Here is a 25,929-nt window from a genome sequence, read left to right as displayed (position 1 = left end):
CCCACTGTCCGCTTCTGAGAAAACAAAAACAGTTCCAAAATAGGGATGCAATGGAACAGGAGTGTTGGACAGGAGTTAAAGGTACCTCTTGACTGGGGCCTTGACAGATTCTTATATAAACCATTACTCAAAGCCAGGAAAAGTTATTAAGAAGCTGATGAGAAGCTGAATCCCTACATGCAGCATCACTATATCCTACCATGGAGATGTACTGAAGAATGTCCCAGCTTCTAGTCCTAGTATTTGGCATGAGAAGAGTCCAATTTCTGAGTCTTAGAATCAAAATCTTGCCCTCACACAAGTAGATGCAACTGAGGGAAATGGGGCATCAACAGCACTTCAGGAGGACAAAGAGTCAAAACTCTGCCCAGTAAACGAACTAACTCCAAGGGTAGAGGGATGATCCCTATGCAAAAATAAATAAATAAATCCACTCCTATAGCCCATTAAGGATGTTAAGTATTGGGTAACTGACTAATCGAATAGTTGATGCATTTTTGCATCAACAATTCAATTGGTTATGGCGCCTCCACCTTTCAAATGTAGCAACAGCCCTAGGGAGTCCCCAGCTGACACCAGGCTCCCTGTGGCATTCAGAGCAGCAGCACTGCTGCTTTGAAGTACTCCCCCCCCATGCCCGTAAGACAAATAGACTATCTTGTCGACTATCCGATAAGCATTTGCTTATCAGATATTCAACTAGTCCTTCACATTCCTATTGCCCATCAAGCTCAACCAATTCCCCACATATGTCAAGAAGGAAATAGCGAAGATGATCACAGAATCATAGAACACTATGACTGGAAAGGACCTCGAGAGGTCATCGAGTTCGGACTCCGGCCCTCGTGGCAGGACCCAGTACTGTCTAGACCATCCCTGATAGACATTTATCTAACCTACTCTTAAATATCTCTAAAGATGGAGATTCCACAACCTCCCTAAGTAATTTATTCCAGTGTTTAACCACCCTGACAGTTAGGACTTTTTCCTAATATCCAACCTGAATCTCCCTTGCTGCAGTTTAAGCCCACTGCTTCTTGTTCTATCCTCAGAGGCCAGGAAGAACAATTTTTCTCCCTCCTCCTTGCGACACCCTTTTAGATACCTGAAAACTGCTATCACGTCCCCTCTCAATCTTCCTGTTTCCAAACTAAACAAGCTCAATTCTTTCCATCTTCCTTCATAGGTTATGTTCTCTAGACCTTTACTCATTCTTGTTGCTCTTCTCTGGACCTTCTCCAATTTCTCCACATCTTTCTTGAAATGTGGTGCCCAGAACTGGACACAATACTGCAACTGAGGCCTAATCAGAGCAGAGTAGAGAGGAAGAATGACTTCTCATGTCTTGCTCACAACACACCTGTTAATCCTAGAATCATGTTTGCTTTTTTTGCAACAGCATCACACTATGGACTCATATTTAACTTGTGGTCCACTATACCTCCTTGATCCCTTTCTGCCATACTCCTTCCTAGACAGTTGCCTCCCATTCTGTATGTGTGAAACTGACTGTTCCTCCCTAAGTGGGCTACTTTGCATTTGTCCTTATTAAACTTCATTCTGTTTGATAAAGCAACCTTCAAGATAGCCACAGAAATTAGAAGTAACGTGTTCAGGTGCCCAAATACACAGAAGTAATCAGGATTCCTGAGTAGTTTCCTTATCCTGAATCCTAACGAAGATGGATGCCATGAGTCTTAATGAGAAGTTGCATGCAGCTGTAGCCTTCAAAGCTGGAGGGCTGCTAGCTCTTTCAGCTTCTCCTCCCTGCACTGCTTATGAAGAAATGAGACCTCATCCAATGAGTCAGAGCTCAGAACCATTTATCTGAGAGATAAATTAATGGCTAGGTCTCAACACTTGGCAGAATCTCCAGATTCCTGCAGAGGCAATGCCGAAAGACACCAGGGAAGAAAGTGTATAGACACCACATTAAGCCAGCCTGGAGAGGAAACTGGGTCTGTGCCACTACAGTCGCAACATTTGGCAGTGAAGGCTCATTTATGCTTTTGTTTAGAGACAGATTTTCATTTAGAGCACTCCAGGTTGGCTTAATGTTAAACTTCCAGGAATTGAGAAGTTTCTTCAGAAAGCTTCAACCATGACTTTTGTGTTCAGGAGAATGCTGATGAACATGCCAATATGAGAGATTTTTACATCATGCAGTCATTGAAGTGACTGAAAAGTTTTCCTTCCTTCCACAGACAGCAGAAAATGGATGAAATTCTGAGAGGCAAATGAAGACATTCAACGCCTGAAGCTTTGAAACTCAGAACTTCAAACATGCAGGAAGAAAAATAACTACCATGGGCTTAGAGAAAAAAATGCAGTGCTGCGACAGACACCAAAACAAGATATTAATGCACATAAACCTTGACTCCACAAAGGATCCTCCAGTGCTACCAGAGACTGACCAGAGCTTCTTGGTTAGCAGAAGTAAGAATCTACAGAATCCTGAGAGTTACAATTTAAAAAGTATAACTAATGGACCTCCCTGGAAGATAGATATGCATACCAATAGGACACCCAAAGCAGAGTGTAAACTAGATAGCATAAAGAACCAGAGCAGAAGCTGAAAAGATGCAACAAACTCTTATCAATTAGAAGACTCCAAGGCCACCAATTACAGTAGACTTCCGATAATCCGGAACCTTTGGGACGTAGGTGGCGCCAGATTATCGGATATGCCAGACTATCAGGAGGTACTAGAAGATGGTTTTATTTATATATATACACACACACACACACTATACTGCAGTGGTCCCCAACCTTTTGAGGTTGTCGGGCGCCAGGGGGCGTGGCCGTTCGCCCGCCGGGCGCCAGGGGGCGGGGACACTTGCCCCCCCCCATAGCCGCTTGCCCAGGGCCGGGGCCCCCCCATAGCCACGCGCCAGGGGGCCGCGCGCCCGGGAACGGCGCTTCCCTCTCCCCCCTGCAAGCGCCGCACGCCCGGGGCCGGCGCTTCCCCCTCCCCCCTGCAAACGCCACGCGCCCGGGGCCGGTGCTCCCCCCTCGCAAGCGCCGCGCGCCCAGGGCCAGCACTCCCTCTCCCCCCCCCCCCCCCCCGCAAGCGCCGCGCGCCCGGGGCCGGCGCTCCCCGCAAGTGCCGCGCCATGTGCCCGGGGCCAGGCCAGCCCCGAGCACTTGGTGGGCGCATGCAAGTGCCCCTGCGGGCGCCATGGCGCCGTGTTGGGGACCACGGATATACTGTATATAAAGTGTTTTTTAACTCTTTTTATTGTAGCACAAGCACTGTCCAGCATCACACAATGCAAGTGGCAGACTGACTCGGTCCCGTCCGGTTTCGCTCGATTCAGTTGCTGCCTTGTGACTCGTTTTTTGCCAAAGCTCACTCACTAGGCTCTTGCCATTTTGATGCCAGACTGTCGAGAGTCCCATACAATTGGATGCCAAACTATTGGAGTTTTACTGTATAATTCATTGTACCATGTGGATATTAGTAGGGCATGGTTCACACCCCAAAACACTACTGCTGCCTTTAGGAAACAAAAGCCTTAAATCTCGGGGTGTCCTGGGTCTTGGGCATCCTATCATGAAAAAAGCAGGAGTGAAGACACAGTGCTAAGTCATCTGTCTTCTCCATTAAAAAGTTATTCTCTTAAGTGAGAGGTTAAATATATATTAAAAATAAAATATTATGAATAAAAATTAATTCCATCAGCTTTTACTTCTCTGTATTTGGTATCATAACCTCAGTGGTTCTGTTCTCCTTCCACAGCCTTCCATGACAGACAAGGTGGGCATTTATATATTTTAAAAGCTGGCAGTTGAGTTAAAGAACACCATTCCAGGACTTATTTCTACATCAGTAGTTTTTGACCTTTTTTCATTTGCAGAATCCTAAAAACTTTCAAGTAAAGGTATGGACCCCTTTGGAAATAGACATAGTCTGCAAACTACAGGTCAAAAATCAGAGTTATACACTATGAAGAAAAGTCCACAACCCCTTTTTTATTTCACTTTTTCCACTTTAATTTTTGCAAACTAGGGAGACATGCTAGTCTCCTTCTACAAGACACGTAAGGTTAAAACAAGCCTGTCATTATGTTGATTTTGAAAATCTTGTGTAAACCTTCAATTTTGCCAAACAAAAAAAACAATCTCTATGAGATTTTTGTATGCATGATCTTATATTAGGGTATAATTTAAATGGAAATGTGAGAGGTTCATCAGATGAATCTGGAAGATGTGAGGTCCAGAAATTCTATATTTAGTTTCTTGTACATGTCTAACACTTTTGTGACTCAGCATAATTCAAATTTTAAGTTTTTAGATTTAGGCTAGAAATTTCAAACGTGTTTTAAGTTGATAACCCTGGTAATTACCAGTGGCAACAGCAATACCTAAACTTAGATTGTCTAACACAGGGCTACTCAACACATGGCCCGTGGGCTGCATGCAGCTCGCAGTCTGTATGTTTGCAGCCCGCGGTGTGGTTTGGGTTTACACAAGGCTCAACACGTGGCCCGCAGGTGGGATCCTTTAAACATGGCCTCCACTGGGAACATGCTTCAAAGCGGTGAAGCATGGCCCAAGCGGGGTGAGCACTGAAAGATAAAAGAGGACAGGTTGGTTGGAACAGACAGGTACAGGGTGTGGGCGTTTCTAGGCCCCAGGGAGAGGTGCTGGGAGCAGGTGCTGGGAGAGCCGGGGCATTGTGGGAAGTGGTTTATATTCATGCCCGCTAGTGAGAGAGAAGCTATTTGCATATATATTTGCACGTATACGCAACCACACTTAACTTGCGGCCTTTGGCATGTGCTGTGAGTATCAATGTGGCCCCCAGGGCTTCCAAAGTTGAGTAGCCCTGGTCTAACACTTTCTATTATAACAATTCTTCCAGTGGTTTTCATCAGAGAGCTTTAACACCTCCATAGTTGGCAACAAGAGCTTGGCAAGAGAATAATTCTTTGGGTATCAGAGATGTTAACAGGTAACCAGTTAACTGGTTACCTGGTACCGGGGAAGCAACCCCCCAGGTCCCCATGTGGGGCTGCCACTTCTGGCCCCGCATGGGCTGAGAGCAGCTGTACTGGAGCAGCCTTTGCCAGCAGCTGGGGACGGGGGTGCTCCAGCCCACGCATCCCCATTTAATCACTTAACCAGTTATACTTAAACGTTTAACCAGTTAACTAATTAAACAGGATTTTGCATCCTTCATGGGTAACAACGAGATGCCTTTTTTGCTGGCTCCATAAGAGTCACAAGAGTCCATTCTGATTTGAGAAGACACCAGTGCTGAAAAAATCAGCTTTTAATGTCTTTCTTTTCTCCTGCACATCTTGTTCCTGGCTTGTTGCCAAAAACTCTGAACATTCTGTTAGCACAACACATGTACCACCCTGGTGTCTCACTTCAGCATGCCACACAGCCCTGCTCTAGATGTGACAGAGAAAAAACTGAATCATCCTGAACTTTTCCCATCTCCCTATAGCCCACAGGAAAGGCTAGGAACTAAGGGTATATCTACACAGAAAAACACCCACTAACCCACAACAGAGATTCTCAGAGCTCTGGTCAACTGACTTAGAATACAAAAATATATATTAAATGGGGCTACTCATGAATACACATCCCAATATTTCACCATATTATGGAGCCTCTAATAATTAGTCCACAACAGATAACAGAACCCTCCTACCATAAGCTATTGTAGCTAATCCTACAGAGCAAATAGAAGAGGCATATGCTGCAGTGCTGACAGACCAGATTCAAATCTTGCTGATAAGTGGCATTACAGTTGCACATACTTTTTTTCTTAAAAGATCCTATAAACTTACATTTTTAAATGAAATTTTAAAAGAACGTTATCAAGGTTACAAAGTCAAGCACTCAAAAGTTAGGAAACACCAGAATTAAGGTTGTCCATCCATATGTATCACAATAGTCTTTAATCTACAGCAGTGGTCACCAACCAGTAGATTGGGATCTACTGGTAGATCTTGGAGCATCTGACAGGTGATCCCGACTGGTTTGGCCGAGAGGCTACCAAGCACTGGTACTTCAGCTGCCTCGTCTCCCACTCTTGTGCATCTTCTTCCCTTTGCCTTGTAACTGTTACCTCAGGAGCCTCCGGCTTTCGGTGCAGTGCAGGAGACTGTGAGGGGTGATCATGCCAAGGTACGCCCTCTCCCACCCCGTATTCTATCTCCACAGAGCAGAGAAGGGGCACAACAGGAGTTGGGAGGGAGTTTCCTGGCTGCTTTAGAGAGTGGTGCAGGGCCAGGGCAGAGGTGAGCCTGCCTTAGCCCCACTGCACCACCAACCAGGAGCCATCTCAGGTAAGCAGTGCTCAGCTGGAACCCACATCCTAAACCCTACCCCAGTCATGAACCCCATCCTGCACCCCAAGCCCTGCCCCAGCCCCGAGCACCCCTGCACCCAAATGCCTCCCAGAATCTGCACCTCAAACCCCCTCCAACACTCCAACTGCCTGCCCCAGGCTCAGCTCAGATCCCCTCTATCACTCCAGATCCCTTAATCAAAGACCAGAACCTGCACCCCAACACGCTACCCCTGCCTGGTGAAAGGGAGGAAGGATGGGGTGAGCAGGGGTGGGGCCTCAGAGAAGGGGCACAAAGGAGGTGGGGCAAGGGTGTTTGGGTTTGAAGGAGATCTTGTATTGCACTTACATTCAAAAAGTGATCTCGTGCCTAAAAAGGTTGGAGACCACTGATCTACAGGATTCCTGCCTCAGTGAGTACACAGATCAAATCATGGCTGTGTAGTGAACAGGGCTGATTATCCTCTGCATCATTTGTTGCAAAGCTAGAGATATGTACTGAATGAGGCAGGAGGCTTTAGGAAGAGAAGAGGCGGAAATATGGTTAAGGCAGATGAATGCCATACATAAGAACTAGATTCTACCCCTGACTCCATAACAGGCTTGCTATGTGAAGTCACTTATGCCAATATTTTGTCATGTGGCCCCTAATTATATTCTCATTTTCTGGGTCCATGACTTAAGATGCATAAGATCAGATTTTCTTAAGTACTGAACCCTCACAATTTCAACTAAAATTAAAAACAAATGCAGACACTCATCACCTCAGGCAGTAAGGTCTGGAGCAAATAAACACAGAAGTGGGAGCCGAGTTCTAAACCTGACTCTTCCATGGACTCATTGTATAGCATTGGGCAAGTCACTTAGCCTTTCTGTTTCAGTTTCCCCATATGTAAAACAAGAGAATGCATATTCTCCTAACTCCTGCAGCTATGGCAGGAACTAACCATACGTTCAGAGCACTATGAAGACATTAAAGTCTGATTTTAAAAAAAGCCAAGTATTGCACTCTGAAAAATCAGGCCCTGTGTCTCAAATTGTATGCCCACTATTGAGATACCCAATCCTAATAGTGGTGGGAGGCAGGGGGAGTTTGCAAATTTTGGCCTTGATCTTTCTGTGCATCAAAGTCTAAATTATAAAAGCCTCAGATCTCTGGGTGCTAGGAGAATAACTTCACCAATGTTTGTTAGGCTGAGATACCACAATGTTGATCCCATTATTAACTCCCTAATTACTGCAAGACTTGGATGGTGTGCAGTACCATCCAAAGTCACCTGTGTGGCTACACACTAAAAATACTACACATTTTCAACAGCTGCATCATTCCAAAGAACCTCCTCTGAATGAGGCATAAGTCCTATGCAAAAATAGCATATAATCATGTCATTTCATTAACATCATCTTAGGATAGGAAAAGCTGTCCTTAAGACACAGTGATGCCAAATCATAACAGTGATTATTTACCATCTTTTTCCATTAGGGGCACTTTTAAACACTGGCATGTAACTTGGGAATTTTTTACTGTCCCACTGCATACTTCCTAAACAACCTATCATTGTGAGCTCCCTAAGCAAAAGGTCCCAGGGGTAACTGTACAATCTTATCATTGCATTAACATATGTACAATTTAATTAGATAATCTATAAAAGAAAAAGTCCAGAGAAAGGTAATGAATACATCAGGGATGAGCAATAATTTTTGTGGGGGGCCACACCAAGATTTTGGTAAGCGGTCAAAAGCATGTGGAGTAAGGAACTGGGGTGCAAAAAAAAAAGACGGTCTGAGAGGGTGTTTGGGTGAAAGGGGGGTTGTGACTTGGGACAAGATGGTTCGGAGGGTTTGGATGGTGATCAGGGGGACGGAGTTGGGGTGCAGGAGGAGAAGGGTACCAGAGGCAGGCTCTGGCTGGGAGGCACTTTACTAAGCATCTTGCACATTTCAAAGATGGGGGTTCTTGTGCATTTTAGAGTCCCGCACTGACCCCGGGCTCCATGCTGCGCTGTGGATTTGAAATGCTGCGAAGAGCCGGAGTCAGCTGGGAACACTCCCCAGCTGATCCCGTGCTCCGTGACATTTCCATGGAACTTGGGGTCAGCTGGGGAGTCCCCAGCTGACACTGGGTTCTGAGGAAATGCCACGCGGAACCCGTGGTCAGATGGGGAGTCCCCAGCTGACTCCAGTGCACCGCAGCACCCCTTTGAAATGCCGGCTCAGCATTTCAAAGGGACAGTGCCTCACAGCTGAGCCCCCGGGGGTCAGCTCTGCAGCACTGCCCTTTAAAAGTCATCTTGGTGGCAGCTCTGCACAGCTGAGCCCAGGCTCAGCTGTATGGCACTGCCCTTTGAACTTCCGACTCTGCTTCTCAAAGGGGAAGCCTGCACAGCTGTGTGTGGCTGCCCCCTTTCCTCCCCCTTTGCTGCCTCTATCTGATAGAGGTAGCAAGAGGAGGGGGAGCGACTAGTCGACTCGACTATGCGATAAGCTTTTGCTTACTGGATTGTCGACTACTCCTTACACATCCTTAAACTGCACTTTAAACCGCTAGCAGCTACATGCATGAGAGTCCCAGCGGGATGGTCCACAGGCTGGATCTGGTGGCTTTGTGGGCAGGATCCAACCCCCAGGCCATATTTTGCCCAGACCTCGAATACATGAAAATAACTCCACAGGAGAGAGTTAAAAGATTAAGGGTAAAATATGAGTGACCAAAAATTAGGCTCCTAATCATGTATTCAGACACTAAAATAAAAGTGGCCCCATTTTTAGACTCTCTGATCACTCAAAATCCAAGCAAGTCAACAGAAACTAGAAGTCTCTTGTCTCTGAAAAAAAAAAAAAAAATCAAGCCAGAATTTATTTACATACCTAAACGTGGATTTTGGATCCTAACTTTTAGGAGACTGCAAATGTTGTCTTAAGCTTATAAAATTTTGAAATCAGACAAATATATTCTTAGATTATGGAGGCGTGTAAAAGAAATAATGTAAAGAAGATAAGTCAAAAACTTTCATACACCCTCTCATAACAACAGAATAGGAGACAATAAATAAAACTGAAAAGCATAAATGTAAGTAAATTCAAGAAAATATTTTTCATACAACACAAATAGATTTTGGAACCCTCCACCAGAAGGTGTTATTAAAGCCAAAATCTTCAAGTTATAATCTTTTTAAAAGGATCACAAATTAACAAATAATATCCTTAGTTACATTAGACGGGACAAAACTACATATAATTACAAACGCTTCTGTTTCAGGACATAATCCAACCACCAACTGCCTGGGGTTAGAAAGAAACTCCCATCATAAGTCGGTTAACCAATATGGGTTTTCTTGTACCTGCCCAGAAGCATCCAGAACTGGCCCCTCAAACAGGACACTGAGCAACTGATTAGTGGTCTGATCTGCCATGGCAATTTATATGTTTAACTGCACAAAGTCATATTAATTCAATCACTGGGCTGCCATAGATAAATACGCATTTGAAAAAAAAAAGTCAAAAGTTTGCCATATCTTTTTCTTCCTATACCAATGAAAAAATAGGTTCTTTGGCAAAATAGGATCTTTTATACTTATATTTTCTACTTTCATTACAACAGCAGTAGTTAAACTGATAAGTGGTTTAAAAACGGAAAGTCACTTAGAAGTAGCGTTTATCTCTAAGTCATGCAGAAGAGAATTATTTCAAAATATATAGTACTCAAATCTTGTGAACTAAAGACTATACTCATTACCTCATGTACCAATATCTTGAAATAAATGGATGGCAAGTAAGAACATTCTGGTTTTCTACTAGATTATTTAACTATTCTACTAGCTCTATTTAACTCTGTGGCAATATTTATCTCAACTGAGAAACAAGTATTGCTCTTTTATCTGAACCTTATTGTTCAGTAATGGTAGAAGATATAAGGGGCTGGTGATATAATACAGAATTTTCCCTTCAAACACAAACAATTAACATGCTTTCCTAACTATAACAACTTTTTACCTGTACCATTAATATATTTAGCTTGCTGTAAATGAGTGTAACTGGTCACTATGAAAATTAAGTGACATGACAGCAGATGTTATTTTAGAAGGTGTTTTATACTCAGACTTTTATGTTGAAACAAACTGCAATCTTAACTATTTCCTTGTATCCGCTGATAAAGACGAAGTAGCCCTTGTGCACAATTCTTAAACCCTAGATCCGCATATCAAGGAACAACTTAAATTATTCTCTCTCTCTGTCAGACACACACACACACACACACACACACACACACAACTATTCAAGGTAGCTGAGCATTTCTATTTCAACAGTCTGTTTTTACATGTGATAGAGATGTAGCCGTGTTAGTCTGGTGTAGCTGAAACAAAATACAGGACTATGTAGCACTTTAAAGACTAACAAGATGGTTTATTAGATGATGAGCTTTCGTGGGCCAGACCCACTTCCTCAGATCAAATAATGGAAGAAAATAGTCACAACCATATATACCAAAGGATACAATTTAAAAAAAATTAACACACATGAAAAGGACAAATCACATTACAGAACAGAAGGGGGATGGGGGGGAGGGGAGGAAGGTGAATGCCAGTGAGTTAATGATATTAGAGGTGGGGAAGGGGAAATGTCTGTGAGTTAATAGTATTAGAGGTGATAATTGGGGAAGCTATCTTTGTAATGTGTAAGATAGCTAGGGTCTTTGTTAAGTCCCGTGCGGAGAGTGTCGAATTTTAGCATGAATGCCAGTTCAGAGGATTCCCTTTCAAGTGCAGATCTGAATGTCTTCTGAAGTAGGATGCAGGTTAGCAGGTCATTGAGACTGTGTCCTTTCTGGTTGAAATGACAAGCAACTGTTTTTTCTTTGTGATCCTGTCTAATGTCTGTTTTGTGGGCATTGATTCTTTGGCGAAGTGTCAGACGTTTGTCCAATGTACATAGCAGACGGACACTTTCGGCACATGATAGCATAGATTATATTTCTGGAGGCGCAGGAATATGTATTCTTGATCTTGTAACTCACTTGGTTAGGCCCAATAATGGTGTCAGCAGAGTGAATATGTGGACAAAGCTGGCAGCGGGGTTTGTTGCAAGGGAAAGTACCAGGGTTGGTATTAGTGTGGTATGTCCTGTGGTTGTTGGTAAGAATCATCTTGAGGTTAGGTGGTTGTCTATAGGAGACTATGGGTCTGTCTCCCAGAGCTTCTTGGAGTTTAGTGTCCTGTTCCAGTATAGGCTGTAATCTATTGATAATGTGTTGGACAGGTATAAGTTGGGAGCTGTAGGTGATGACAAGTGGTGTTCTATTGTTGGTTTTCTTGGGTCTGTCTTGTAGTAGATGGTTTCTAGGTATTCATTTGGCTCTTTCAATTTGCTTTTTTATTTCTCCAGGTGGGTAGTTGATTTTACATGTGTAATTCATTCCAAACAAGCATCCCACAGAGCAGCCTCTATCTGTGGTGAGCCCAGGCCCACCCTGGACAGAGGCTGCTCTGCAGCAGCAGCCCCTGTCTTCAGGTGGCCTGAGCCCCCTGTGGACAGAGGCTGCTCTGGCATCTTGTCTGCCAAGCCCTCTCCCCCAGTGCTGCTGTCTCTCATACAGGGGCAGCAGCGGGGGGAAGCAGCTCCATGGAGCTGGTGCTTGTGGGTAGGTGGCTGTGGGAGGCAGCAAGGAGAGGCAGGTGACTCTATGGAGCCAGCATATGTGGAGAGCCAGCTTAAAAGCTGATAGAGAGGCAGTAGCATGGGGGAGCAAGCAGCTCCGTAGGAGTCACTAGGCGTGGGAAGCCGACTTAAAAACTATCTTCCCACATGTACCAGCTCCCACCTGACCTCTCATCCTCTGACAGACAGGTCCAAGTGCAAAGTCAGCAATATGGGAGAGGTGTCCGGGGGCAGGCAGCTCTGTGGGATCCGCTGCTCATGAGGAGCCAACTCCCCCACTCCAAGCACCAGCTCCTGCTTGCCCCCCCATGATGCTACCTCTGTGGGAGGCAGTGGGGGGAGGGGGGCGGTACGCAGCTCTGCAGGAACCAACATGCATGCTGAGCTGGCTTTAATCTGGCTCCCCCCAGGAACTGGCTCCCTTCTCCCCCCGCCACCTCTGATACAGAGGCAGTAAGGGGGCGTGGGAGTTACATGTAATGATTTGGATTAACCTATAAGGCAAGGCTTATTGGTTAATCATTTAAACAGCTATATGCTAACACCCCTACCACGAACCCCCACACATGCACATTAGGAGAATGTTATGGTTGAATGGATAAGCAGTCAAGTCAAGAAATTTTGCCTTTATTGCATTTATACTGTTTTTAAAGCATCACACAATACCATGGGAACCAGCTCATGACTGAAGCACTATTGTAATTAGGGATGTTAGAGTTTAACAGATTAACCGATAAGATGATGCTTATCAGTTAATGGTGTTGATTAAACTCAGCCAACTCTCGGGGAAGCAGCTTCGCTGCAGACGGGCAGTGAGAGCCTACTCCCCAGAAGCTGGGTGGGCAAGAGCTGCCTGCTCCATTCCTGGGAAGGAGGCTTTACTGTGGGCTCTGCAGTATACAGCTAAACTTTATACTGCAGAGCCCACAGTGCATGTAATCGCTAAGATATTTTAGCAGTTATACGATTACAGTAGTACACACTTGTTAACATCTCTAACTGTAATACAAAACAGAAACTCTGCTAACTACTTCCCCTGTGTATTCAGTATGACAGATTTTTAATTTATACTCATTACTTCTAAAATAATACGCTAGTATACATTTTCCCCTTCAATTTTGTACAGTCATGTAGCAATTGTAATACCTTGTATCGTGGACACTGTTTGACACATGACTTTCAGGGACATTCTTAGAAAACTGAACTTATAAAACATATTGCATATTAAATATACAGAGTAACAGTGAAACTAAACTGACATACATAGGCCATTCAACAATGAAGTTATATTAACTTTGTAGTCAACTCACTCCCTGTTCTATTGCAACTGAAAAAGTTTGTGATACTAGCTAAACAAAAAAGAAAAAAAAACACAATACCAGGTTGCAGTTAAGGGCACTACAGTAAAACTCCAATGGTCCGGCATCTGATGGTCCGGCACTCCTGATGGTCCGGCACCATCAGGAACCTGGAAGTGCTCCGGGCAGCCGGACCATTGGAGCTGCTCTGCCCCGGCTTCCTGGAATCAGCCCCTGATCAGTTTCAGCAGCAGCTGACTTGGGTACACCTGGGACAGAGCAGCTGGGGTGCCGAGGTGCGGCGCTGCGGGGACCAACCCCGCAGCATCCCAGCTGCTCTGTCCCAGGCGTCCCAATTCAGCTGCTGTTAAAACTGACCAGCAGCTGACTCCAGGAAGCCCAGGGCAGAGCAGCTCTGCCTCGGGCTTCCCGGAGTCAGCCGCTGATCAGTATCAGCAGCGGCTGACTTGGGACACCTGGGGCAGAGCAGCTGGGGTGCTGCCAGGTTAGTCCAGTAGCGCCAAGGAGCGGCACTGTGGGACCAACCCAGCAGCACCCCAGCTGCTCTGTCCTAGGTGTCCCCAAGAGCAACTGGGGTGCTGCCGGGTTGGTCTCGCGGCGCCAAGGATCGGCACTACCAGACCAACCTGGCAGCACTCCAGCTGCTCTGCTGCAGGCGTCCCCGATTCAGCCGCTGCTGAAACTGACCAGCAGCGGCTGAATCAGGGACGCCTGGGGCAGAGCCGGAATATCGGAAGGGGGGGCTATGAGGGGTCTGGGGTGGCATCCCCCTCATCCCACCCCAGACCCCTCATAGCCCACCCTTCCGATAGCCCGGCATATCTGATAATCCGGCACCCCCGGATCCTAAAGGTGCCGGATTATCGGAAGTTTACTGTATTTCGTAAATACTAACATACAGCAGCAACCAGTCCCACTAACTTAAATGTGCCCATTTGTGTGTAAATATCTGCAGTATCAGAGCCTAACTTATTAAAATGTATACCGTAAAAAGAGAATGCTTATATAAAAAGTTTAAACCTGTAAAATTATAGTGAACCTTTAGTACAATACAATTAGTGTATGTAGAAAAAGCACAACACGCTATACTTTTGCATCTGCACTTCTACAAAAGTGTTGTATATTATATTTCTGGAATAACAGAATCTGATGTAAAGAATTACAGATATGGATAAGTGAATTCTCAAATGCTACATCTAATTACATCACCTCCCATAACATTATCAAAGTTATCACCATATTTCAGATGTTCAAGGTAAGTTTTCCTGTTCGTCAGTATACCATCAAATGTGGTGTTAGTTGCTATTCAGAATTCCCAATGAAGAAACTAAGGATGTTAAGTATCAGAGGGGTAGCCGAGTTAGTTTGAATCTGGAAAAGCGACGAGGAGTCCTGTGGCACCTTATAGACTAATAGATTTATGCTCCAATAAATCTGTTAGTCTATAAGGTGCCACAGGACTCCTAGTCACTTTATAAGGATGTTAAGTAATGGTTAATTAAATAGTTGATGGAATTCCATTGACTACTCGATTAGTCAATTGCGGGGGGAGGGGGAGAGGCACTCACTATTGCCACTGCAGCTCTGCATTTTAAATATAGTAAGAGCCACTGGGCTCTTACTACAGCCACTCCCCGAGTTACAACCACCTCCACTTACGATCATCCACACATACAACCAAAGCGGTCGTAAATGCGGATCCGAGTTACGAACGGCGATCCACGCTTACGAACAGCACTGTCGCCATGTAACTCTATGGGATTCGAGTTACGGACCAAATGTTGGTCCGTAACTTGTTCGTAACTCGGGGAGCGGCTGTACATTTAAAGTGCAGAGTCACAGTGGGGGCAGCACAAGCCAGGACTGACCAGAATCGGCTAGGGATGTAATAATGTAGTCCATTAAGTGATTAACCAATAAGCAAAAGCTTATAGGATAATGCTACAGACTACATGCATTCTCCCCTCCCACTTGCCAGTAAATTTTTTAGCTAGTTGGCCAACAGCCCACCTCAGTCCTGGCTTGAAACGGGTCCGGGACCTACCCCTACTGCGACTCTGCAGCAACCCAGCTTAGTTCAGACTCATACTGGGTCCAGAAGATCAGACCCTCTTAGACAAGGGCTGCTGCCACCCCATGCTACTGCCTCTTTATCAGAGATAGCAGTACAAGGCGACAGGAAGCTGGCTCCCCTCGCAAACCATGTCCCATCTGGCACCCTGCATTGCTGCCTCTAATACAGAGGCAGTACCGCAAAGTGGCAGGAAGCTTCTCAGGAGTTAGGCTAGTGCAAAGTGGCTGCCGGCCCTGCCCCCTGGGCCTCTAGACTAGTCAACTAACCAATAATAATTCTTGAGGTTACTCGACTATTCAGTTAATAACATTTAACATCCCTAGTCCCAGCTCGCGCAGGCTCCGGAACTGCTGTGGCTCTGCCCCCTTCCCACCTGGATAGAGATGGTGCTGGAGGGAAGCAACTTTTAAGCCGGCTCCCCCCAGCACCATCTCCTGCTTCCCCCGCTTGATGCCTCTGACAGAAAGACTAGTCACTCAACTAGTTGCTTACATCCCTTAAAAAACCCCAAATCAGATGCAATAAAAAAAAAAAAAAAAAACACTGATAATGAATTTTTACCATCATCACTGAGATGGATTGTGATCAGATATGTACCCACCATGAATTTCATAGTTCAGTCATGAAAAATGACATACTTTTGTATAATGTATGGTGATGTTTTGTTTTATATAACTGGGTTCCAAAAAAAATTAGGTAAGTTCTTGGAGAATACATCCATCTATGGCTATTAATCAAGATGATCAGGGATGCAAATCATGCTGTTGATATCCCTAAAGCTTCTTACTGCTAGAAGCTGGCACTGGATAAGAGGGGATACATTACACAATAATTGCCCTGTTCTGATCATTCCATCTGAAGCATGTGGTACTGGCCACCGTCTTAAGACAGGATACCAAGTCAAACCAGTGGTCCATTTAGCCCAGTATGGCCATTCTTATACAGGCAGTCCTCGAGTTACGCGGATCCGACTTATGTCGGATCCGCAGTTACGAACCAGGTTTTTCTCGCCCCGGAGGACGGGAGCAGCGGGACGCCCAGATGCACCGCGGTCCCGCCGCCCGCGTCCTCCGGGGCGAGAAAAGCTGCTCCGCGTCTCCCTGGTCTGCTGGGGGGGAGCCCCCCCAGCAGACCAGGGAGACGCTGAGCAAAACTGCGGAGCACGCGGGCAGCGGGACAGCCCAGACGCGCAGCGGCTGTCCCGCTCCCGGCGTCCTCCGAGGCTTTGCTCCCCGTCTCTCTGCTGGGGAGCAAAGCCTAAGAGGATGCCGGCAGCGGGACAGCCGCGGCGTGTCTGGGCTCTCCCGCTGCCCGGGTCCTCCGCGGCTTTGCTCCATGTCTCCCTGGTCTGCTGGTCTCCAGCAGACCAGGGAGACGCGGAGCAAAGCCGCGGAGGACCCGGGCGGCAGGACCGCGGTGCGTCTCGGTCCACCACCTGCGTCTCCCTGGTCTGCTGGGGGGGGAGGGGTGCAGCTGGTGCTCCCCCCCCCCCCCCCAGCAGACCAGGCTTTTCTCTGGACGCCTGTGGTAGAGCAGCTGGGGCGCTGCCGGTTGGCCCCGCAGCGCTGCTCTGGGCGCTACTGGACCAACCCGGCAGCACCCCAGCTGTTCTGCCCCAGGCGTCCTGATTCAGCCGCTGCTGGTCAGTTTCAGCAGCGGCTGAATCAGGACGCCTGGGGCAGAGCAGCTTGGGTGCTGGTGGGTTGGTCCAGTAGCGCCGAGGAGCGGCGCTACTGGAGCAACCCAGCAGCACCCCAGCTGCTCTGCCCCAGGCGTCCCCAAGACAGCCGCTGCTGAAACTGACCAGCACTGACTACAGGAAGCCCGAGGCAGAGTTGCTCTGCCCCGGGCTTCCTGGAATCAGCCGCTGATCAGTTTCAGCAGCAGCTGACTTGAGGACTCCTGGGGTTCTTAAGCTGATTCTGTTTGTAAGTCGGAACTGGCGTCCAGATTCAGCCTGTTGAAACTGATCAGCGGCTGATTCCAGGGAGCCCGGGGCAGAGCAACTCTGCCTCGGGCTTCCTGTAGTCAGCCGCTGGTCAGTTTCAGCAGCGGCTGAATCTGGACGCCAGTTCCAACTTACATACAGATTCAACTTAAGAACTTAACCCAGGGACTGCCTGTATTATGTTCCAAAAATTATTTGTTTGGGTATAATGACAAAGTTTGTGGTGCTAATCAGACAGACAAAACAGGGTTCTGTGTGGGAAAGATTCCATGTGCTCAAGATAATGTGGAAAAAGGGCAAGTACTTAACACTTTTCTTTCTTGCCAGACAACAAAGCTTTCTTCTTTTTACAGCAGAGGTGGGGAACCTTTTTTGGGTGGGTGGGTGGGGAGGAAAGAGGGTGCCCACCCAGAGAAAAATTGGTTGGGGGCTGCACACCAGTGAGAAGCAAAAAAAAAAAAAAAAAAGAAGAACAAACCCTCACTGATGTGGCACCTGACTGAAAAGAAGACAGACCCTCCCCACATTCCCCTCACACACCAGAGCATACCCGGCCCACCCTAATAGATTTTGTGCACTTTAGCCTCACAGTGAGGTAGTGGGGGGGAGGGGGAAAGAGGGCTGGAGTACCAGTATGGACTTCCCAATGCAGTGGGGGGGAGGGGTGTCCATGAGCCTCAGGGGACTGGATCCAGGCTAGCCAGGGGCCGCATCCAGGCCCTGGGCCTGAGGTTCCCCATCCCTGTTTTACACCATTAATTCAGTTTCACAGATGGTCCTCTGTGTTCTTGATCTCAGATGTAACCAATCCAGTTTCTCTACAAGGGAAATTAATGTGAATAGGCCTGACAATCTTTTGCTGAGGAGCCACTGTTATCAGAATAAACTAGAACCATGATGTCCAACACACTAGCCACATATGTATGGTGACCATATTTTCTGAACCAAAATTAGGGACATATTAGCCATGCACCCTGATCCCTGTTAGTCACACACCCTGCCACAAGAAGTCTCACCCCTTGAGGTAGTACTCCAGGGATCAAGGTGGACACATCATCAGAAATAAAGGGTCGTGTAACCCCTCTAAGAACTCCCCCCACCATCTTCCTACCAATAGGGATGGGCCTGGCCCCCATAGGACCTGCCTTCCCTCCCCCCCATGCAACTATCCTGAAATTACATTAACCCAATTTGCTCTGCATTAACTCGGGGGGGAGACGCTGGGGCAAGCATTCCCTCTTAGATTTTCCTCCCATGAGCACAGTGAATGTTCTCCTGTGCATCAGTATTGAGTTCATGTGTGCTTGTTTGGATGTGTACCACTGTGGCACCCAAGTTATGAATAAGTATCTTATAAACCTCTCCCTTTTCCCTCTGCTGCCATGTCTCCTCCCCTCCCCCCATCTGTTCCCCTGGTGCATGCTGCCTCCCACCCCTTACCCTCCTCTGTTGTCCTGGCTCCTGCCCTTCTCACTCCCCTCAACCTTTTGGGGACCTGCCCCCCTCCCCTGCACCAGCCCTTCTCTTCCCCATGTCCACTCCTCTTCTAGTCCCACTCTGATCATCTGTAGCTACCCCTTCCAAACCCCTCTCCTTACATCTCCCTCTACCCACTTGCCCTGCCTCTCTCCTCTGTCGCCTTTCCCTTCCCTCCCCTCCACGAGTCTGCCCTTCTGCTTCACCCCCACAATCCTCTGGCACCTGCACCTACCCTTACCTCTTGGTGCCTTCCCCTTTCTTCTGCTGCCCCTCTCCTCAGCACAAGCCCCTTACTCTCCTCACCCCCAGCTCCCCTTTAGTTCTCACCCTGCCCCTTCCCTCACCTTCTGCCTTCAACGTGGAAAGCAGTTTGCAGGGCCAGCCCCAGATGCTCCTGGGGTGGATTTTTAGTACCGCAGTCCTGGTCACTGCAGGCAGCCCGGTTCCAGCTGGAGCCACCCATGGGGACTGGGACCACAGTACTAAAAATAGCACCGTGGACATCCTCCACTCCAGCCCCTGCACCTGGCGGGCCCGGCACCTGAGAGCCCCATCCCACAGCACCCCAGCCGGGCTCCATGTAGCTCCTGCCAGGGCTCCAAGGAGAAGGAGGCAGTGCCTCCAGACAAGAACCCCACACAGCAGAGGCAGTCCCGTGGGGGGGGGGGGAGGACCACATGCTACCGGAAGCCAGCCCATCTGCCCTACAAACCCTGCTCAGGGGGTGGGGGAGGAGGCTGCTGCACTGTGTAAGGAGCAATGACACCACGCCATTTCTTGCTTCTTCCTGCAAGCTGATATCCCCGTCAAGTAGTGAAATATCTGGCAGGACATTCCAGGACATTTCACTAGTTGATGGGGCACCAGGACAGAGTGTTTAAATTCAGGACTTTCCTGGAAAGATCAGAATGTGTGGTCAGTGTACACATGTGGCTATTTGGCAGTTGAGTGTGGCTAGTTTGCTATAGCAGTAGCCATATATTGTAGGAAAGACAAGTGAAAATTTGTGTACATGCACTGAACAGATTTAATAATAAACCACCAATTTTAACTATAGTAAAAATCTCAGAGTTCCAAACAATTCAGGAATAGAAGTTGTTTGCAAGTCTGAATAGGGGTGTTAAATTTTGATTAATTAACTAATCAAATAGTCAATGGGAAGTCTATTGACTATTCGATTAGCCGATAAGGAATATCAAAGGTGAAATGCTGTGCAATGCACAAGAGCCCCAGCAGGGACTCTTGTGCATTTCAAAGAGGAAGTGCCAGATGGAGCCTGGGGCCATGCTATTTTGGGGGGAAGGGTTTCTGCTGCTTCTTGATTGTGTTCTTCCAGTGGCAAATTAGGTGTGTAGTTATTGATCAGTTTTTAACTCCTCTGTTCATAACTCTAAGGTTTACTGCACTTACATTTTAATTCAGGATGCCACACTCAGATAAAGGACAAGTTAGTCACTTAAAAATATGTTTTTCGTTTGTAAAGCCTATCATGGCTTGACTGTATTAATTCATTTAAAAATGTGTTTAAGTGAACATTAACTAATTAGTATAAATTAAGATATTGAAAAATGGTAATTTTTGGTGTTTTAATGTATCCAATAATTCACTTGAATAGACTATTTTTAGGCATCTCAACTAACATTTGCAGAACAGCACTGTCCTTGTGCATCAATTTGTAAATTTTTCAAACTGTTGCCCCAAAGTAACAACAAAACTGATTACTAAGTACTCTTTGGGGATAGTCAAACATTTCACTTTAAGGGTACATTAATTAATCATTGACCCTTCCTACCCTAATTAACCCAACCATAACTGAGACAAACTTGTGTTTTCATTTTTAAACACATTAGAACTTCAATCACTGCATGTTTTAAATGCAGTGATTTCTCTCAAAATGAGACTTCTGTTTAGTCAGTTTCACTTTTACATACTTAGCACTCAAACATTTGGATTTTAAAGGTTGAAGAAGAACATTTGTTTACAAGCAATTTCTTAGTTTATTTTAATTGTAGTGATAATTTTATTGGTCTTGAATTTGTTTTGCAAATCTTTTTACAAATGTTAAATTTAAAGCCAAATTTAAATTGATTGTGTTCTTTACAAAAAAAAAAAATCAAACAGCACTTTACACATTAATGATAAGGAAACAATCCACATTATTTGGTCCCAAAGGATATAGTTAGCGCAGGAAATCGGCATCCAAATTAGCCTAGTCCAGGTGTCAGCAACCCCAGTACAAAACCACACACTTTTTACAGTGTTCTTCCCATTTCTGCACTCATCTGTGTTTGTGGTAGAAGAAGGAGGACATATTTCATAATTCTTTGAACTAAGATTATCTATAATTCTTTTGCAGTCAGTTGAGGGAGAACTTGTTACTTTTCTCACAATTCCCCATGAAGGCCAATCGGCACTTGCCTCATTAAGCTTCTATCCCTACTGCAAAGTGAACAGGTTCCAGCCCAAGCTAAAGCAGAGCCCAAGCTTATAGCTCTTCCAAACAGTATGTAGACCGTAGATGGGGGAAGAGGCTAAAAACAAGGGAACTCTGCAATGAAGACCTACCAAAAGTATTGACATACGCCTATAATAGGAAAAGAAATTATAAGTTGGTAATTTTTACAACAGTTTTTGAGGAGATGGAGAATCAAAAAAATAATCACAAATCTTTCATCCCTAAATAAGAAAAGAAAAGGATCCACACGGATTATATTTGAAGACTACTAGCAAGCTGTAATACTAAAACATGATATACAATTGATGATAAAGTCACTCAAGTTTTTATGGGGATGATCTATCCCCCTCACTACCTTGGGAAATATTGCACTTATATTCTCTCTGCATGGCATGCTTAGTTGTTTCTGAGGAGTTTACAGATCAGGTCAGAAATTGTTATTAAAAGATCAGCACAATATATACTAGAGATAATTCCTCTCTCCTTCCAATAACCAGTGAAAAAGAACATATTCCCCTTATCAGAACTACTTGTTTACTTACTTTCTCATAGATTTACAACCACACACAACAAAAACCCCACACCACAAAATTAGGAAAGTTTTCAATAGGAAAGCTCTCAAACAGACATTCTTGTAGCAAAAAGCACCACACTATATACATATCCTACCTTTTTGTTTTTGCTCATTCGAGTTACCATAATTGACCTCACAACTCTTTCACCTGTTGAGACAGTCTAAATGTTTCAATTCAGTTAAAAGTTTCTCTTTAAACCCTTTTCTAGACTAAGATTTAAAGATGGGGTACTACCATGTTAGAAAACACATACCATTTTAAAAAGTCTAGTCTAGACAAGTTAAATTGCTTTATAATACAGGCTAAACTTGTCAAGTTAGTGCATCTTGTCCAGACCATTACCTAACATGTGCTAACATCTACACAGAGCCCAAAACTTTCAAAAAAAAGACAGATGCTTAACAGACCACATCACTATCACCTTACACATAGTGTGAATACTATTGGCATGTCGTTGGACTTTTTTGAAGCACAAGTATCAGAGAAATCTCCTTGCCTCTACTACTTACTAAAACCATCCTCACTCACTCTTCTTTACTCAAATTGGCCACTAAAAAACAAGATAAGTTCAAAACCTACACAAATCTTATTTCAGTAAATATAATAAAGTTACTGACATAAATTGTGTCCTACCATATTTTTGTTAGCCTGGAAACGATATCAAAGTACTTTTTATTTAGCAAACACTTGTACAGTATCTAGAAATAAGAAACTGTTCCTTTTGTAAAGCTATAAAACTAATTGCTCTCTTTCATTCAACTTCTAAACCAGATGCATTCACTTTGCACATTAACTTCAAGATACAGGTATGAAGCACTGTTAAGTTAGACACTTACGATAAATGCCAAAAAAAGTAATAGAAAGAAAAAATAAAACTTATGCACACTTTATATCAATTACATTAAACCTCAAATATAGAAAACACCCTTGTTGCAGGTACCTCTTCATATGAGCTGATGACACCAAAACCAATCTACAGAACAATTTATATATTTAATAAATTCGCTGAACACATGAAAACCAGTAATCAGACTAGTAACATTTAACATTCAAATACTGGAATGTAGTTACTAACACATCAGACCCAAAAGAGTATAATTATTTCAACAGTATTCTGCAGTTACCAAAAATGAGGATTTATCAGAATACTTCCGGATTCTTAAGGAAGCTTCATTTGGAATAAGTTAAAAAAAACAACCTGATAGCAATATAATGATAAAAATAGTTAATTTCTATTTGTACAGAACCTTGAGCACTGTCCATTTAAAAGTGACTGTAATACTTGCAAGTGTTTGGAAACACATACCATTTTATCTGCACGTTATCTCTGGGATGCAAATAAGTCATATATTTTATCCTTGTCGATTTTTAACAAGTTCTCTCTATTTATTAGCTAAAAACACCTCCGTTTGATTTTTTCCTGATGACTGGAGAATAATGAAAGCTAAGCAGCACCAGCATTCAAGATTCTTGATCAAAGAATCCTTACACAGTCCTTGGAAAGACTAAACTAGAAACTACACAGCTGAGAGAGTCAGAAACACATCATTATTGGAATGTCTAGTTACAGTACTTTAGTTGCAGTTTTGGACTTTGTTAGCAAAAGAGCTGCTTTACAGCAAAAACGTTTATTATCTCAAATGCATGATGTATGTTTTCTAGCTTCTTTAGCAACACAGCCAAACACTGCAGCTAGCTAACGACTAGAAGACGTGCACTCTGTGGGTTTTCCAAAATGACAGTAACGTGACAAGTATTCCCACCATCCCCACCTCCAACTTCCACACCTGACACAGAAATCGCGAACCCGAGTGCAGACGGGGCACTTCAGCCCACCACCACAACAGGTGCCTGCTCTGTTCAACTTCTGACTCGTTCCCGGCCTAGGGGGCTGCGGAAGAGCCCGACCCATCTCACCTACCATAAGGTCACAGCCGGAGAGTCCTGCCATCCCCTTCCCACTCCGCAGCCGGGATCATCGCCCCGCTCTCCCAGCCCCCGGGACCAGAACGACAAGAGCAGCCCTGGCCGGGCAGCGGGGGCCGCAGAGCCCAACACCTTCATGCCAGGGAGAAAAAGGTGTTGCGGCCGCCCGGCCAGACCCAGCCTCCCCAGGGCGGCGCGGGTGCAGCGGGCCCGGCCCGGCAAGCTGGGGCGGGGACTCCCCGGCCCCTTGCTCTAAGATGGCAGCGGGGCTGTCCCCGCGTCGAGGGGCCGGCATTAGCGGAGCCGGCGCCAGGGCACTTACCCGTGTGGGGGCGGCGGCGGCCTCTGCTCTCCTGCCCGGCTGCCGTCGGGGGCCGGTCCCGGCAGAGGCCTCCTCTCGCGAGCTGCGGGGAGGCGGCAGCGGCTGAGCCCGGCGCTTCCCCCGCCTCGGCCAAGAGTCCCAGCACCGCAGCGCGTCCGCTCCGCCAGTCCCGCCGCCCTCGGGCCCCGGTTGTGGCGCGGGGCCCCGGCCCCGGAGGGAGCCTGCAACGCGCCTCCCTCTCGCGGGGAGTCGGGGGGGGGGCCCGGCCCGGCGGGCGGATCCGCGGCGCTTCCTGGCCGGGCAGATTTTCTATCGCTCACAAAATGGCGCGCGTTCCAAACCTGCGCAGCCACCGGCGGCAGCCGGGCCCGGACGCGGCGGTGGCGGCGGCGGCCCGAGCCCCGGCCAGGCAGCTCGCAGACAGCGGCGCGAGCGAGGGAGCTGGCGGACGGGCGGGGGGAGCGCAGCGCCGAACCGAGCCCCCGGGAACTCCTCGCTCACTTGCCCGCCCGCTCTCCCCTCCCTCCCCGCCCCCCCTGCTCCTCCCCCTCCCCCCTTCCGAGCCGGCTTCTCCAGGGCTGTTCTCCGGACCGCTCCTTGCCGCGCCCGCCCGCGCCGCCGCCCCCTCCCCCCGTCCCCTCTCTGCCGCCGCCAAGGGACGGAGCCCCTAAAACCCGCGAGGACGGTTTCCTGGGTAAAATTATAATTCGAGCGGGAAGGGAAAATTATTTGAAAAAAAAAAAACCCAACTGACAAAATGGCGACGGGACAAGCCTGTTACTATGGTAACTGTCAATCACGGCGGGAGGCCGCGCTGACGTGAGGAGGGGGAGAAATGGGCGAAGGCGGGGCTTGGTTGCCGTGGCAACTGGTGCCTCTCTCTCTCTCTCTCTCTCTCTCTCTCTCTCTCCCCGCTGCCACCGGCGTGTGACGTTCCGAACTCGGAGGTGCCGCCGCAGCCCGGCTTGTCCCTGGCGCGGGACCTTGCGGACACAGGGGGAGCGCGCGCGCGCGCCCCGCGCCTGCCTGGGCAGGGCTCGGAGCCGCTGCATCCTGCGCACAGCGGCGGGAGACGCCTCCGCCTCTGCTGCCCCCGCCCCTGGGCCTGAGCCAGCGGGATCTGGCGCATGAGCGCCTGCAGGCAGCCGCCGCCGCACTCACCCATTCCTCCCGCAGCAGGCAAAGAAGTTTCTAGCGTGCAGTTGTGGAGAAACCCCCCTTTCGGCGCTTTCCCGCAGGATTAAGCCGGGGGCAGCGCTGCCTGCCCGGCTCCGCGGGCAGCTGAGCCAGTACCTCAGCTGCTAAGTTAAACTTCGGTATGGACGGTGGCTGCTATAAAGAAAGAAACCTACAGCGGGACGAAGCGATGAGCAATAGCAGAAGGCAGCCCTGCAGCAGTTAGTCACTAGGGAGGAGGCCCTAAATGGAGAGGAGAAGGAAGAGGTAGCAGATGCAAATTTGCTACTCTCAGCTTTCTGGCTGCTGCAGAGACCATAACCCAGGGCTTTCAAACTCAGTTTATATTAGGGCCAGTGCCAGTCCTCATATCTTCCTAGTGGGCACTTCAGTCTGGCAGAGCTGCAGGGGGAGAGGTCGGCACATGTTCTCCCCCTGCCTCACCTGCTGCCCTGCACACTCCTTCCCCCTCCTATGAATCCCCTAGCTCTGACTGTCCCCTTGCTGATTTAAGCCCCATCCCCAGCTGCCACCACAGGTAAGGCAGCGGGACTAGAATGGCTTCCAGATGTTAGCTCTGGGCCACTGCAGGTATGTCTCTGTGGCCTTGGGGAGGTATGTGCAAAGGTACTCAGGTTAGCTTGTGGGGACTTGGGCAGGCTGTCCCTACATTCACCACAGCAATAGGACCTGTGG

The 25,929-nt window shown here is 47.0% G+C and overlaps 1 protein-coding gene across 4 annotated transcripts in view; it reads right to left on the bottom strand.

The window, feature by feature from the left end:
- DYRK1A (dual specificity tyrosine phosphorylation regulated kinase 1A) overlaps positions 1–24,608 on the bottom strand; it is a 152,102-nt gene extending 127,494 nt beyond the window's left edge. The window contains exon 1 of one of the 4 annotated variants that reach the window (XM_075911902.1): positions 24,058–24,608. The gene's annotated coding sequence lies outside the window, so the exon portion shown is untranslated. Of the gene's footprint in view, positions 1–23,730; positions 24,000–24,057 lie in introns of those variants that run through there. The other 3 variants (XM_075911883.1, XM_075911897.1, XM_006125985.3) reach the window with 3 other exon arrangements.
- Positions 24,609–25,929: the final 1,321 nt, after the last annotated feature.

This window comes from Pelodiscus sinensis, chromosome 1, assembly GCF_049634645.1.
Source record: "Pelodiscus sinensis isolate JC-2024 chromosome 1, ASM4963464v1, whole genome shotgun sequence".
Lineage (NCBI taxonomy): Eukaryota > Metazoa > Chordata > Testudines > Trionychidae > Pelodiscus > Pelodiscus sinensis.
The sequence above is the reverse complement of the archived record's forward strand: the minus strand, read 5'-3'. Positions and strand labels throughout refer to the sequence as shown.